This window comes from Carcharodon carcharias, chromosome 1, assembly GCF_017639515.1.
Source record: "Carcharodon carcharias isolate sCarCar2 chromosome 1, sCarCar2.pri, whole genome shotgun sequence".
Lineage (NCBI taxonomy): Eukaryota > Metazoa > Chordata > Chondrichthyes > Lamniformes > Lamnidae > Carcharodon > Carcharodon carcharias.
Window position 1 is genome coordinate 188,374,454 of NC_054467.1, and position 14,208 is coordinate 188,388,661.

A 14,208-nucleotide genomic window follows, 5' to 3' on the forward strand; every position below is an offset into this window, starting at 1 on the left:
CATTTGTTATGTAGGTGCAGGATAGGCCATGATGGACGTGTCTCCCCTAAAATTACAAAGGCACATAGTTTATGTTGTTGACCAAGGAACTGGCCCTGTCAGGGATTGAGTTTGGAACCTGCAGCCTGCAGCCCTGGCATGTGGTGGTAGTCCTTATTTGGTAGTCTAGCTGAAGAAGAATAGGATCAAAGCGTCCCGGGTGTCCCTGCCTCCCTGTAGGTTACCCAGGTCTGCACCTATGCCCTCAACGTTCTCCTCACCATGCTCATCCTCAGACTCACCACTGGACTCATCATCTGTTGCCTGTGCAGCTGTGTTAAGATCTTCTTCCTCCACTATGTCCCTCCTTGCCAGTGCCAGATTGTGGAAAGTGCAGCGTGCAACCACTATCAGTGATCTGGGGGATATTGCAGTGCACCCCCTGAACAGCCCAGGCATTGGAAGCTGATCTTGAGAAGACCGATGGTTCTCTCCACCACAGCCCTTGTGGAGGCATGGCTCCTGTTGTACCGCTGTTCAGCTTCTGTTCCTGGATGGCGGAGAGGCTTCATGAGCCACATTTTGAGGGGACAGCCCTTGTCACCCAGCAGCCATTCATCCAATCGGGATAGAGAACTGAAGAGCCTCAGCACCTGGGAGTGTCTGAGGATGTAAGAGTCATGGGAGCTGCCAGGGTACCTTGCACACACTTGCAGAGTCTGCATCTTGCGATCACACACTATCTGCACGTTCATGGAGTGGAATCCCTTGCTGTTGATGAAGTCTCCCTGCTCACCCGCTGTGCCTTGATGGCCATATGTGCAGTTGATTGCGCCCTGGATGTGGGGGAAGCTAGCAATCACTGCGAAGCCTTTGACTCGCTCTACCTAGCTGGCCTCGTCCGTATGGTAAAGAATGAAAGTCAATGCATGCCTGGACAGAGCGTCTGTTGCCAGTTTGACGCAACTATGGACAGCTGATTGGGACACTTCACAAAGATCCCTTACTGACCCCTGGAAAGAGCCAGAGGCATAGAAGTTGAGGGCCACTGTGACCTTTAAGCTACTGGCATGGGGTGTCCACCCACATAGTTGGAGCTGATCTCAGGGCCGATCCTCTGACCGATGTAGGTCACTGTCTCCTGTGAGAGAGGGAGCCTCCGTCGGCATTGCACCTCAGACATATTGAAGTAGCTGCATCACCGCCTGTAAATCCTGGCAGCAGGATAGTGACATCTTCTGTGGCCCCTTCCACCATGGACTACCTACTGACCTTGCGCCCCTTATGCCTGTGCCTCTCGTCCCACAGGTTCCTCCCCTGGAAGCTGAATAGGGACACCTGGCCTCCTCCCCCTTTTGGCCCTCTCTTCTTCCTCCTCGGAGTTGCCTATAGCAGAGACCACAATCCCCATTACCAGGGTAAGGGAAGGCTGACTGATACCTGGAAGGCCCCACGTGGTGTGAATCCTCCGGGGGCCTGGACAACAATAGTTGAGTCCTGAACTGAACCCTCCAAAATATCTGAATGCAGCTTTGAAACGAAATGAAGCTATCCTGTTCACAAAACCAACCAGCAGCAAGTGATATCCTGAACTCCCTACTAATCGCTTTGACAAGGCCACTGACCCTTCTTATCTTGCCCATGGATGAGGTTTTGCATATTGTGGCCTGCCCATCTGCCCGTTTTGCTTGTGTGACTTAAAAATCACACGGGCTTCATAAAATCGCAGACAATTGGTGTCTTGAGGGCCTTAACTGGCCACTTAAGTAATGGTGGGCACACCTCCATCTCCATTGTGCGTCCGCCTAGCGAAATATTGCGAGAGTGCACGTTGACATTGGCATTCTCAGCCAGTGTCAACGCGCTTTATTTAATGCTCGTGTAGGTCGAGCGTACGCCTGCCTGCCAAGCTAAATATTCTGCCCAGTGTGTGTAAAACTGCCCTGGAGGAGCCTCCAGCCATTTTTGCAGAAGTCTGCTATGTCCAGTAACCAAGGGTAGAGGAAAGCCTGTGGAATTCCCCGTTGCGTTGGTGCTGCGGTAAACCTGCTGGCTTGCCTATGTAAATTTAAAATCTACTTTGGACTTTGCCTAAAGCTGGTGTGGAGTTGGGATTCAGGTTAATTAGGAATTTGGGATTTGTTACAGTATTAAGCAACTGTAATCTTATGTATGTGCTGGAAAATTTTCTTTTGTTAATAAATGTTTTAATTTAGTTTAGTAATCAGTCATCTCAAATATTTATACAAAGCTGTAAGGCCACTGTCATTACTTGGCACACCTATGTGTTACAATAGTGAATGTTTTATCTGTGTGGGGTATGATTAAAAGGGTGAAAAGCCATGTTTACTGAAGTCCTTTAAATTCCTCAATGCGACAAAAAGCCAAGGAACTTGATGACAATGACATGTTACACAATATATAAGGTTACAGAGCACCATGGCAGAATTCAATAAAAATCTGGGATTAAAAGTCTAATGATGACCATGAAACCATTGCCGATTGTCATATAAATGTCCTTGAAGATATCTTTCGGTAAGCTGGAGATTGCTAGATACCAATTTTTTGCCGAGTGGTTGGGATGGGGGCAAAGTTCTGCCAAAATATTATCTCATTTCTTATATGTACACTCACAATTTCTATCAATAATAAACAGCCAAAATCTTCCCTCAAGACAATCCAAGTGAGACAACTACTTCATGCTGAAGGTGCAAAGTTGAATTCATATGTTTGAATTATAAGCCTTTGAAAAGTAGGTATGAGGCAGAGAGTAAGATGTTAAATACATGTCCTTTAGGGAAGGAAATCTGCTGTCCTTACCTGGTCTGGCCTACATGTGACTCCAGACCCACAGCAGTGTAGTTGACTCTTAACTGAACAAGGACAATTAGGGATGGGTAATAAATGCTGGCCTAACCAGCGGCGTCCTCATCCCACGGACAAATAAAATAAAATTTCTTAATATGATTGTTAATGTTTTCTTTTATGAATGTTTGTGAACGAGTGCTTATGAGTTAAAACAAAAAGATAGCACACAAGGCAAGTATGGAATAAGTAGTAAGGCTGTGTTTTCAAGAGTAGGTTTCTATAAATGAGTCATTCTTCAACAATGGAAGAATCTTCTATGCCTCAATATTGTAATCTGTTGTAACTCACGTCAACTCTAAGAGGTCCTATAGCCTCATAAACTGGCTTCTAAGTTATTCAGAAGATTGTCAAGGTATATAAAAACAGAAAGAGGCATCAAGATTTATTTTCCATTTTGACCTTCATGTTTGTGTTCAGAAGTTCTGTGTCAAGTTGAACCAAGACAAAATGACAAAATACCCACAGTCTTCTAAAAAAAAGAAGTGTGGCAAATGATCCTTTCTATGGGAGAGTTTAACTTCATGGATTTTAACTGGCACCCTATGAAGTCTACAGGGGTTGAAGATATCCGTCAGTAAGCTGGAGATCGCTAGACACCAATTCTTGTGCCTAGAGGTTGGGATGGGGACAGAGTTATGCCAAAATATTACCTCATTTTTTATATGTGCATTCACAATTTCTATCAATAATAAACAACGGAAATCTTCCCTCAAGTCTATCTAAGTGAGACGACTACATCATGCTGAAGGTGCTAAGTTGAATTCATATGTTTGAATTATAAGCCTTGAAAAATAGATATGGGGCAGAGAGTAAGATGTTAAATACATAACAATATGTGTGTGTCCTTGGAGCCAAAATGAAAATCCACAAAAATATTGAACGCATAAAAACAGCATGAGCATAGGAAGAAAACAGGGATTCTGATAATTTAAGTTCATACACCCCTAACCAGAGACCCAGGGTAATGCTCTGGGGACCCGGTTCAAATCCTGCCACAGTAGATGGCAGAATCTGAATTCAATAAAAACCTGGAATTAAAAATCTAATGATGACCATGAAACCATTGTCAATTGCTGTAAAAACCCAACTGGTTCACTGATATCCTTTAGGAGAGGAAATCTGCCATCCTTACCTGGTCTGGCCTACTTGTGACTCCAGACCCACAGGAAAGTGGTTGACTCTTAAATGCCATCTGAACAAGGGCAATTAGTGATGGGCAATAAATGCTGGCCTTGGCAGCGATGCCTACATCCCATGAATGAATAAAAAAAGTACAGTCAGCTCTGGCTGATGTACATCAAAATAATGCTTATATTGAAGCAATACATATAAAAATGCTGCTGTCTGGTAGAAACCTGCGTCTGAAGTTAGGAAAATGCTTCCAAATTGTACACTTGTGGGGCACTGGATTAGCAAAGCTCATGTAGTTTTTTTTCTGCAACAACACAGTCCAATTCAATTAAAGTTCAAATTGTGGGAACAGTTCCTTGAGTTTATTTTGCTGAAAGTTGTGGTAATTTCATAAATCCATTTTCTTCACAGATATTCACTAGTGTCCATTCCCTGCAGACCATGCTGCTTGTGTGTGTGCTTGCAAGTAAAATACCCGTAAGCCCACAGTCAGTTGCCCTCCTCTTATGGAAAAGCACATTAACAAAACCCTAAAAAGGGATCTTTCATGGACACACAAAGCAAAAGAAGAACATGAATACTATGCAGTCCTTCAAAATTTATTGAAGGTCTGCACAAAGGTGGAAAGTTGAACACATTTATCCATGAATGGAAAGCCTTTCCGCACCTTTGAACCGGAATCCAACACGGACAAGATTATAAAACAATAAAAGATAACAAAGTTGATTACTCAGTTGGTCTGAACGTGCAGTGAGGTGATTGCTTGTAAGAAAATATATTGCCTTGCAATATTATCAGCAACAATGGAGCAAAATGCTCATGAAAAATTGCTTTGCATCAAAACAAAGCATGTTTCTGTGCCATCATGCTAGAGATTGCTATGATGATAATACATCAGATAATCTGAAAAGCAAGTAAATGAAAATTACAGAAAGTGACCATTGAAAAGATAAAGCCTATGAATGTCATTGAATCACTTGTAATTCCGGAAGGAAGATGTTTGTTCAGAATCCTAAGAACAAAGTAAAGCCATTCAATCGCACAAGGAGTATTGTGAAGACATCACTCAGAACATCTCATGGAACAATATGTTATCATCGGAGCATTTAAGAAACCAGGATCAGTAGTTCAGACATCCTGTGATGTTAAGCAGCAAAATAGCTGTGGTGTGACAAACACTTGAAACCAGACACAAGGATCATGAAACAAAAACAGAATTACCTGGAAAAACTCAGCAGGTCTGGCAGCATAGGCGGAGAAGAAAAGAGTTGACGTTTCGAGTCCTCATGACCCTTTGACAGAACAAGGATCATTACTCAGGCAGCACATTCATTCAAAAGCTTGAACCAATGAAAGATGTCTGTTAACTCGATTTCTCTCCACAGATGCTGCCTGACCTGTTGAGTTTTTCCAGCCTTTTTTGTTCTTATTTCAGATTTCCAGCATCTGCAGCAATTTGTTTTTGTGTTGTTGTAGATGTCTTTCTGATGTGTAGCTATTAGAGTTTCCTCATGAGTAGATTGAAAGAGTTGTTGTGTAGAAGAGTAATACATTTACTGTAGATTTAATCATGATGCTGTCAGTTCTCTACTACATTTTGTGATTCTAATCCTTCCCAGTCCTTGCATCTTAATTTTCCATGATGTAGCCAAGATGAGAAACAGTCTCTGACAATATTTCTGACAAACCCATTGAATTATTCCTCAAATGTAACTGAACAAGTCATCACAGATGCAACATATATCATCGTTCGACTACATAGTAGACCAGATCATGACAGCAACCTGGCTAACCTTTAAACTCACTTGCTTACAACCACAATATTGGAAAATAATGTATTTCACTATTAGAACACAAACTTGCCAGCATATTCTTCATCATTTCCATCCCATGGCTGTCAGCAAAACTGCTCATGACACAAAGTAATGGTCTTAGTAAGAAAAGTGAATGGCAAGTTAGCACGCGTAATGTTAAAATGGTCAAAGGCATAGGATGTCATATGAACATCCAAATTAGGAGCATGAATAGACAATTTGGCCCCCTCAAGCCTGCTCCACCATTCAATACGATCATGGCTGATCTGATTGTGGTCTCAACTTCATATTGCGTTTACCCCTGATAACCTTCGACTCCCTTGTTAGTCAACAATCTATCTACCTCTGCCTTAAAAATATTCAATGACCCTGCCTCCACTTTTCTCATGAACATGATCAGTATATCACTCCAAGGAAGTGACAATGGACTGGTTAACCCTGGTTAACAGTTTCATTTTATAATTTTATCTAATTTCCAATCCATATTTTGTATTTTTGCTTCTGATTTGTAAGACAAAAGAACACCAAGTTGTTTGTTCTCATTCTGTTGCAATTAATTAATCACATATATTTCTCTAAAAAAGATTTTGCACTGATAAAAAATATTGGTAAATGTATGTGGTCAGCAGTGGGAAGTGTGTTCCTACAACTTATATGAAAGGCAAGAGCTCAAGCAGATGTGGTTTCTTGATTCTTTGAGTTAAGCTGACAAAATATTACAAATGGTGCAAATTATGGGACATGATTTTAGGTCCTAGCCTAAAAGAGCTGGAGCCCTGACTGTAACATAAATTAAGCATTTAGATGTAAAGGGACAGATTAAAATATAAAACCACAAGACTATTTCAAGACATGTACTTTACTATTACATGGCTAAGGCATTATAAATGGTTCACATTTCAGTGCCATTTATAATGCTTAAACTTAAACTGGCCTTTTCACATTCAAAAGATCCAAACTGTGTAAAGTTTGCTCTTGTGATCCAATCACCACTCCTGGAGATGAGCAGGCCGCAGTGGAAATATCAGTTTCATTCTCAGGTACTTTCTCCCAGTTAATACATGGTTGTTCCAGTGACTCTCCTGAAGGTATTACATCTGGACTGTCTGGCAAAATATCTGTATTTTCTGCTGTAAGAAATGACTGTTCTTTCCCAGTATTGGTAAGACTTTCAACTTCAGCAATGTTATCTACAGCTTCTGATGTTTGCTCTGACTGTCCCATTCTCACCTCATCTGTTAACATGCTGTTCTGGCTTTTGTCAGCTACACTGTGACCTAATAAATCAAATTTTGAAATGTCATGGATGTGCATTTTATCTCTTTCTAACGGCTGCTTTGTGATAACAGAATTAGATTGTTTAGTCGTGCCCTCTTTTTGACTCCAGGCATTGCCCAGTTTTCCAAAAACAGAACTTTGCTTATTTTCCTCCCCTTTCACCGTTTGATCAGCATCCCCTTCAAAAAAAGTCTTGGAAAGCTTCTTGAAACCGGATAACAACCCAGTGTCCCCCAATGAGCCAATATTAGGAGATGGTTGCTGTGAAAACAAAGAACTAAACGGTTTTCCACCTTCTCCAGAAGACAGGAAATCAAATTTAAATGCTCGCATGTTAGGAATTTCAAAACACGACTTGGGTATCTCATATGCAACCTTTTGTGAAGCTGGTGAACCAGCTTCAGTAAGTGGGCCTTCATAAGTGCTGACATTGGTCTGTAAAACAGCTGTATCTTTGTCTTGAAGCTCAATACTGGTGACTCCATCTTCTGGTTCTGTAATGTTACTTTCCAAAGGTAAAAGATCTACATTTGTTGCATCATCATTAAAGGGGATATCATTTGTAGAAACTGCAGTTGCCAGCTCTTCCTTTTCAAGTCCATCTGAAGATTGCATATTTTCATCTGCTTTAAGAATTTCTTGGGGTTTTGGCTCAAATGTGCTGTCAGATTCTATTTCACATACAGCTTCAGTTTCCACCATATTGTTATCTACCTCACTGCCATTAGTGTTTTCGTGGACAAATTGTGTGTTTTTGGTGCAGCATTTATATTCCTGTTCCAGTAAGGTAGGACCAATGTTGTTATAATTAACAATATCCACATTAAATTCAGAAACATCAACAGGCATTTTTTCAGAATCCTTCACAGTCTGCAAATATTTTCCTTCTTTAACTTCACCAATTCCTTCTTGAAATAAAATGGTTTCCAAACTTGCATCTGGTTTTCTTTCTTCAGGAAGTAATTTAAACATATTGAGATCAGTTTTGGCAGATGGAGTCTGGCTAGCTTGTGGCAAATTTAAAAATGAACTTCTCTGCTGAGTGCTTGATACTGAGCTTGAGTTTGTAAATACTGACTGGAGTGATGAAAATGAACTATTTGAACTTTTATTAGATTCACTAGTAGAAAACAGCTTCAATTTTGTCATAAAACCAGAAAACATTTCTACTGATGAGTCTATCAAAGACTTTTCACATGCAGGCAGGTTCACATTTTCACAAGAATTTGTAAGTCCAGGAACTGTACAGGTTGTTGGAGGCTCTTGTTCTTTATTTACCAGCTTTTTGAAATCATTTGCTGGAGAACTTTGTGATTCCCAATTCATATCTTTTTCTGCATCAATCTTGCCGGAATCATTTTTTATCTCAGAGCACACAGAAGCATTTTCGTGTGATTTTTCAAACATATAAGCTGAACTGTTTATGAGATCAGTTTGTAGTTCACCCTCATCTGCAGCATTAAAATACACAACATTCTCACCCTCAACAGAATTATCAATGTTGACATAATCTGGCTTAGGACTCTCATAACTAGAGTCAGATATGGTGGCACAATCACCTGTCCCAATGATATGACCATCATAATCTTTAAAATGGCATATTACATCAAATGCATCTTGACTTTCATTTTTATCTGAACAAAGCACGTCCTCAGCAGCAGCATTGTTTCCATCACAAACTTCATTATCTACTACAAGTTTATTGTTTTCATCATTTGTTACTGAGCTTTCCAAGGATGATAAATTACTATAATTACCATTTCCTGCAGCACTATTTTGCTGAAGAACTGATGCTATTATGTCCAACTGCCCCATTTCTGTGGCATCTCCTACATGGCTTGCAGTTGCATATTCATTCTGGTTTATATATTTTTCAATTTGTCCCTCAGAACTTGGTTTAGAAGGCTCTGGTTTTGTCGTTTTCTCATCAATGAATGCCATGTCAAAGAAACTAAAAACAGAGCTGTTTTTGTTGGTTTTTTTCTCAACTACAGGATTTGATGAGAAGAAAGTTGGTAATTTGAAGAACCCTTCTGAGTTGCCTACTTGTTTGGCACCAGATGAGAATGGACCACTATTAGGGACTTGGTTAGGATTTGACGTTTCATCTGTTGCACTGAAGAAAGAAAATATGCCCTTACTTGTCCTTTGCTGTTTGGAGCTTGAAATATTAGGAAGTTTCCAATCATCTCCTCCAAAGGGTAAATTAAAGAGACCTGATTTGGGTTTGGGTTTCTGTTCTGCTTTTCCTTCATCTGCTGGCAAAGCAGCTGCATGACAATTAGTTTGATCTTTATCTGTTTTTTGCAGTCTCGTTATGATTTGAGAACAGGGTTTTTCTGAACCAAATTGGTTATTCAAAGTTGTATCGGATTTGTTTGTAATATTTGAAAGTTCTTTTGCATCAGAAAACTCTGCTTTAATAATATTCTGTTTGAATTTCACTGCAGGAGCAGAAGCATGTTCAATACAGAGTGTAGAGGATTCAGTGATCAATGATCTATCATTATCTGGGCTGGTTTCATTGCCAAGCATCAGAGAAGGTGGAGCATTTTTATTTTCTGTCCCACTGACAGTACTTGTCACATTTACAGGTTTGTTACCATCACCATGCAATGGTTTTACTTTCATTGTACCAGATACACAATCAGTATTCCATTCCATTAGCGTTTGCTGCTTTTGCAAGCCTCTTGGCCTGGAGCGTAATGCCTCACATTTTGAGAATTCCAAAGGAATATTTTCCTGTTGTTTTTTCTGGATTTTATCTTGCATGCTGCTCTGATCTAAAAATGAGATTTTATTTTCATTTTTTGTTGAGCTCAAAGCATTTTGCTGTTGAACTGGACCTGCATCTCTTTTAAAGAAGCTTCCAACTGAGCCTAAAAAAGATGAAATGCCAGAAGGCTGCCTTTCTGCAGTACTAGGAATGGTTATCACTTGATCTTTCTCCTGATTGAAAGCTTTTGTTTTGTCCTTTGTTCCTCTTGGCAAATTAAAGCCTGAAGAGGCATGCTCTTCCTGTGATCTGACTGTTCTAAAAAAATCAAAGCTTCGAGTTCCCTCATCACTTTTGATTTGAGATTGACTTTCTGAAAGGTTAAAAAGTTTTAAAGGGTTTTTAAAGAATGAGTCCTGTACAGTCATGGTGGAATTCTCAGGAGCAACTTGGTGTGACTGAGATTGTATCTTAGTTGGTACAACTTTGACTTGAGGTGTTGCAGTAGTTGAACTCCGATTTATCTTGGAGATTTTCTCAGATACTGGTTGCAAGCATGTCTTGGTTCTACCTTGACAGAAATCACTGTGCTCATCATATGGCAACTGATCATTTTTGGTCAAATCTTGATTTGTTAGGTTGTAGTTCTCATTAGCAAAAGTTGGCTGTTCTCCATCTACACTAGTGTGCATTTTCCAGTTCGTGGAAATAGATTTTAAGCTTCTAAGCCCAGATGCAAATATACTATTTGGTGTATGATCTTGTTGAGTAACTGAAGGTTGTACATCTCCAGTATGTTGGCATACTTTAATAGTATCATTCAATAGTGAAGTTCCATCCCCATCCATTTCAAATGCCTTCTTTGCTATGGTGTCAGATATTGCACCTGCAGAATTAGAATCATCAGTATTTTCAACGCTTTGCTTTGCAACTAAACCACCCAATGCAGAGAACAAATGTGTAATCTTTCTAATAGGCAGTTTGTGTTTTTCTTCAGCTATCTCCTTGAATTCAGAGGTTTTTTGTTCAGAATATGAAGTATCTGATAACTGAACAGAAGAATGAAATTGACTTAATCGTCCTGTTGAGTTAGGCTGTGACAAGGATTTAGACTGTGATTTTGTAAATGCATGATCATTTTCTAAAGCTGCACCAGTTATAGATTTCTTATGAGTCAAATGACCTCTTTGGACTATTCTAAGATCAAAAGCAGTAGTCTGAAGTTCTTCATGCAGATGAACTAGTTGCTGTTCAGACATGAAATCCATCTTAAGTTTTTCCAACCTGCATGTTTTGTGCTTTGATGAAAAGTCTAGCGGCTCTTCTCTGTCCCATTCTATCGACTCTTTAAATACTTGTGAAAAAGTACCCAGATGTTTACCTATTACTTGTTTATTTTCCTCAAGAACCAGAGAAAGATCAAGAGGTCTGTCATCAATTTCTGATTCAATTTGTTGTCCTTCATGGTACCAGAAAAAATCGAAATCTCTTGAAATTGGCACCTTAAAACCACACACAGAAACCATGTCATTACTAATTCCTACGTCATAATCACCATTCAACTGTTGATAATGTTCCCACTCTTCTTGCTTTTCATCTGTCTCTGGAATCCACACATATACATATTGGCCTCTGCCATCAGTAAGCAAGGAATATATGTATTGATTATCACTATAAATGTAGTAACCATATTCACCATCATCTGAAGACCACCATACTCCCTGTTCAAATAAAGTTACCCAGTCTTGATAATCTTGATAATTACTAATGCAAAATGAGTTTTCTTTCTTACTCAATTCTAGCTGTTCTGTAAACAGCCATGTAACTGCACTGCCAGCAGAGCTTAAATCCATAGGCGCTTCCACAAATAAATTCCTTTCATCAAGTTCTAATGAATTCCAGTATCTCTCCAAACTTCTGCTCAGACATTCCTCACCTCTTGGGGCAAAATCATGATATGAAAAGGGCACATTGGGATCACCTGATTTTATGCCAAGATCTAAGTGATCAAGTTCGCAACTACTTTTAGTCTCATCTGTAAGTGAACACCTGCACTCTTCAATACTGGCATTTTGCCCATTCATCGATAAATTTATGACATCATAATGTTCGCCAGTCCCATTGTTGTACTCTCCATACTGAATCTGGAAAGCATTTTGATTTGCAGTAAAATCATCCGTCCAGTATATATTGGCGTCTTCATGTGGGTAATTTTCAGTTGAGTCATTTGTTCTCAGTTCCCATTCACGATTAAAACTGCTTAAATCGTTATGACTTTTAAATGAATGCGGCAATTCCACTGATTTTCTATCATTTATTGGTGATAAATCGTATACTAGACTATCTCCATATGAATTATACCAGGGAATCTTGCATTCTAATGATCCAGTTGTATCTTGCTTCAACTCCTGCAAGCCTTCGGTAACATTTTTGTGGTGTTTTTCTAAAGATTGTGCCTGATAATTGTTCGGCATTTCAAGGAAATCATGTTCATTCAGGTATTCTTGTACTTGACTCTTAACTTTATCATCGGCGTTCTCTGATATATGAAAATTTTGTTTAAAGGGCCAAAATGATTTTGTCTGTTTATCACAGTTCTCCTTAGGTTTTGATTTTGTGTCCTCATCCCTGTTCTCCTTTGGTTTCGAAGAAAACTGCTCAAACAAACTGAAAGATGATTTTTCATCAGTCTTTTTTTCTGCCATATTCGCAACATTTGTGAAGAGGGAATATAGCTGACCACCTTCACCCTGGTTCTCAGCCCTTGCTTTACCAGGGCCAGCAATATTCATAAAATTTAAAAAACCTAAAGGACTATCATGTTTTGAATTTGTGGCCTCTTGCTTCTTTGTTGACAAATTAAAGAAGCCTGAGAAAAAACCTGACTGGTTGGTGCTGCCTTCCTCTTTTTCAGCTGCATGGTTTAGTTCTACAGTTTCATTTTTATCTTTAACCAATACGACAGTTTGATCTGATGGACTTAATGACATTATCAAAGAAGTGTCTTTATTACTTTCTCTTTGTCCTTCTCTTCTCACTATTTTATCCGAATAATCTTTGCTACCAACTTCCTGTTTTACTGTGGATAAAATCTCATTTGAAGTACATTTTAAAAAGTCTGAAAAATGTCCATGCTTACTGTGAGTTAGTTTATTTGTTTCAGGTGTGTTGTGTTCCTTTGATGTCACATGCTCACATTCCAAAGTAGATTTAGTTCTTTCATCTGAATATGTTACTTGTTTATTTTGGTTTATTTGTTCAGATGTTGTTTCCATAATTTTGTCTGTACTTTCCTTATCATTCAATTCCGACTTTGATGTAGATGCGTTTTCACTTGAGGAAAATTTAAACAAGCCTGAAAAAAATCCCTCTTGGCTATTATTCTGTTTTTCTTTTTCATTACCATCAGTCCCTTGTTTTGAATTTGATGAAAATTTTAAAATATCTAAAAACATATTTTGTTTACTCTCTTTGTCTTCAATAGATGTTCTAATTTTATCTGACTCTAGTTTATCATTTATTTCTTGCTTTGATATTGATGTTTTCTCATTCATAGGGAATTTTACAGAAAACAGTTTTCCTTCAGATTTCATTTCTTTTTGATTTTCAGAAGAGATGTTGTCAGAAGAAAAGAAGGGAAGTTTTAACTTTCCGACAAGAGAGAAAGTCTGATCACCTTTCATTCTCTCTGTTTCATCTCGAACATCCTCAGCAGATCTGTAAAAGGAAAATCTGGATGTGCTCCCAGAGGAGATCTGTGTTTCATTGTCCAAAGAAGAAGAGAAAACCTGACTTATTGACTTCTTAAGAGGGTTTAAAAATCCCAAGTTAATTCCAGAGCTGCTTGTTGTGTCAGACTTGGAATGTGAAGATTCTATTTTCTGAGAACATTTTGCTTCTTTCTCCATTTCATTATTTTGAATACGATGTGGTCCCAGAATTTCAGGAGTACGTTCATCTTTATTTTCCTGAATTAAGGGGATTGATGGTTGTATAGTTTCTGACGTGTTATCCAGCTCAGATACATGACCTGTACATTTATCTGAAGTTAACTGTTTCTGCTGTTCATCAACATTAGTTACATAACTATTCTGCTGAGGGAAATCAGCAACATTATTTTGTGAGCTATTCTTAATTTCATCAAAGCGGAGACATTTTTCAAATATTTGTGAAGCATCCTTCTCTTCACTAATTGAATTTATATTTTTATTAGAAACATCATCTATGTTCCCTGGTTCAGAAGTTTGATGTTTTTTACTCTGCCCCATGTCCTTCTGAGAATCATTTGACAAATCTTTTTCTGCAAAGAACTTTAAGGGATTCAGTTTTTCCAGCAGTGAGTCAATGACAGTGTTCTGCGATAGTGATGACGATTCGGTTGTCATAGAAATATTTTCATCCTGCGGCTTGCACTGTATAAAT

At 38.9% G+C, this 14,208-nt stretch overlaps 1 protein-coding gene across 5 annotated transcripts in view; it reads right to left on the bottom strand.

The window, feature by feature from the left end:
* Window positions 1-14,208, bottom strand: part of LOC121277368 (protein unc-13 homolog B-like) — a 710,648-nt gene that overhangs the window by 235,475 nt on the left and 460,965 nt on the right. The gene's annotated exons all lie outside the window — the stretch shown is intronic.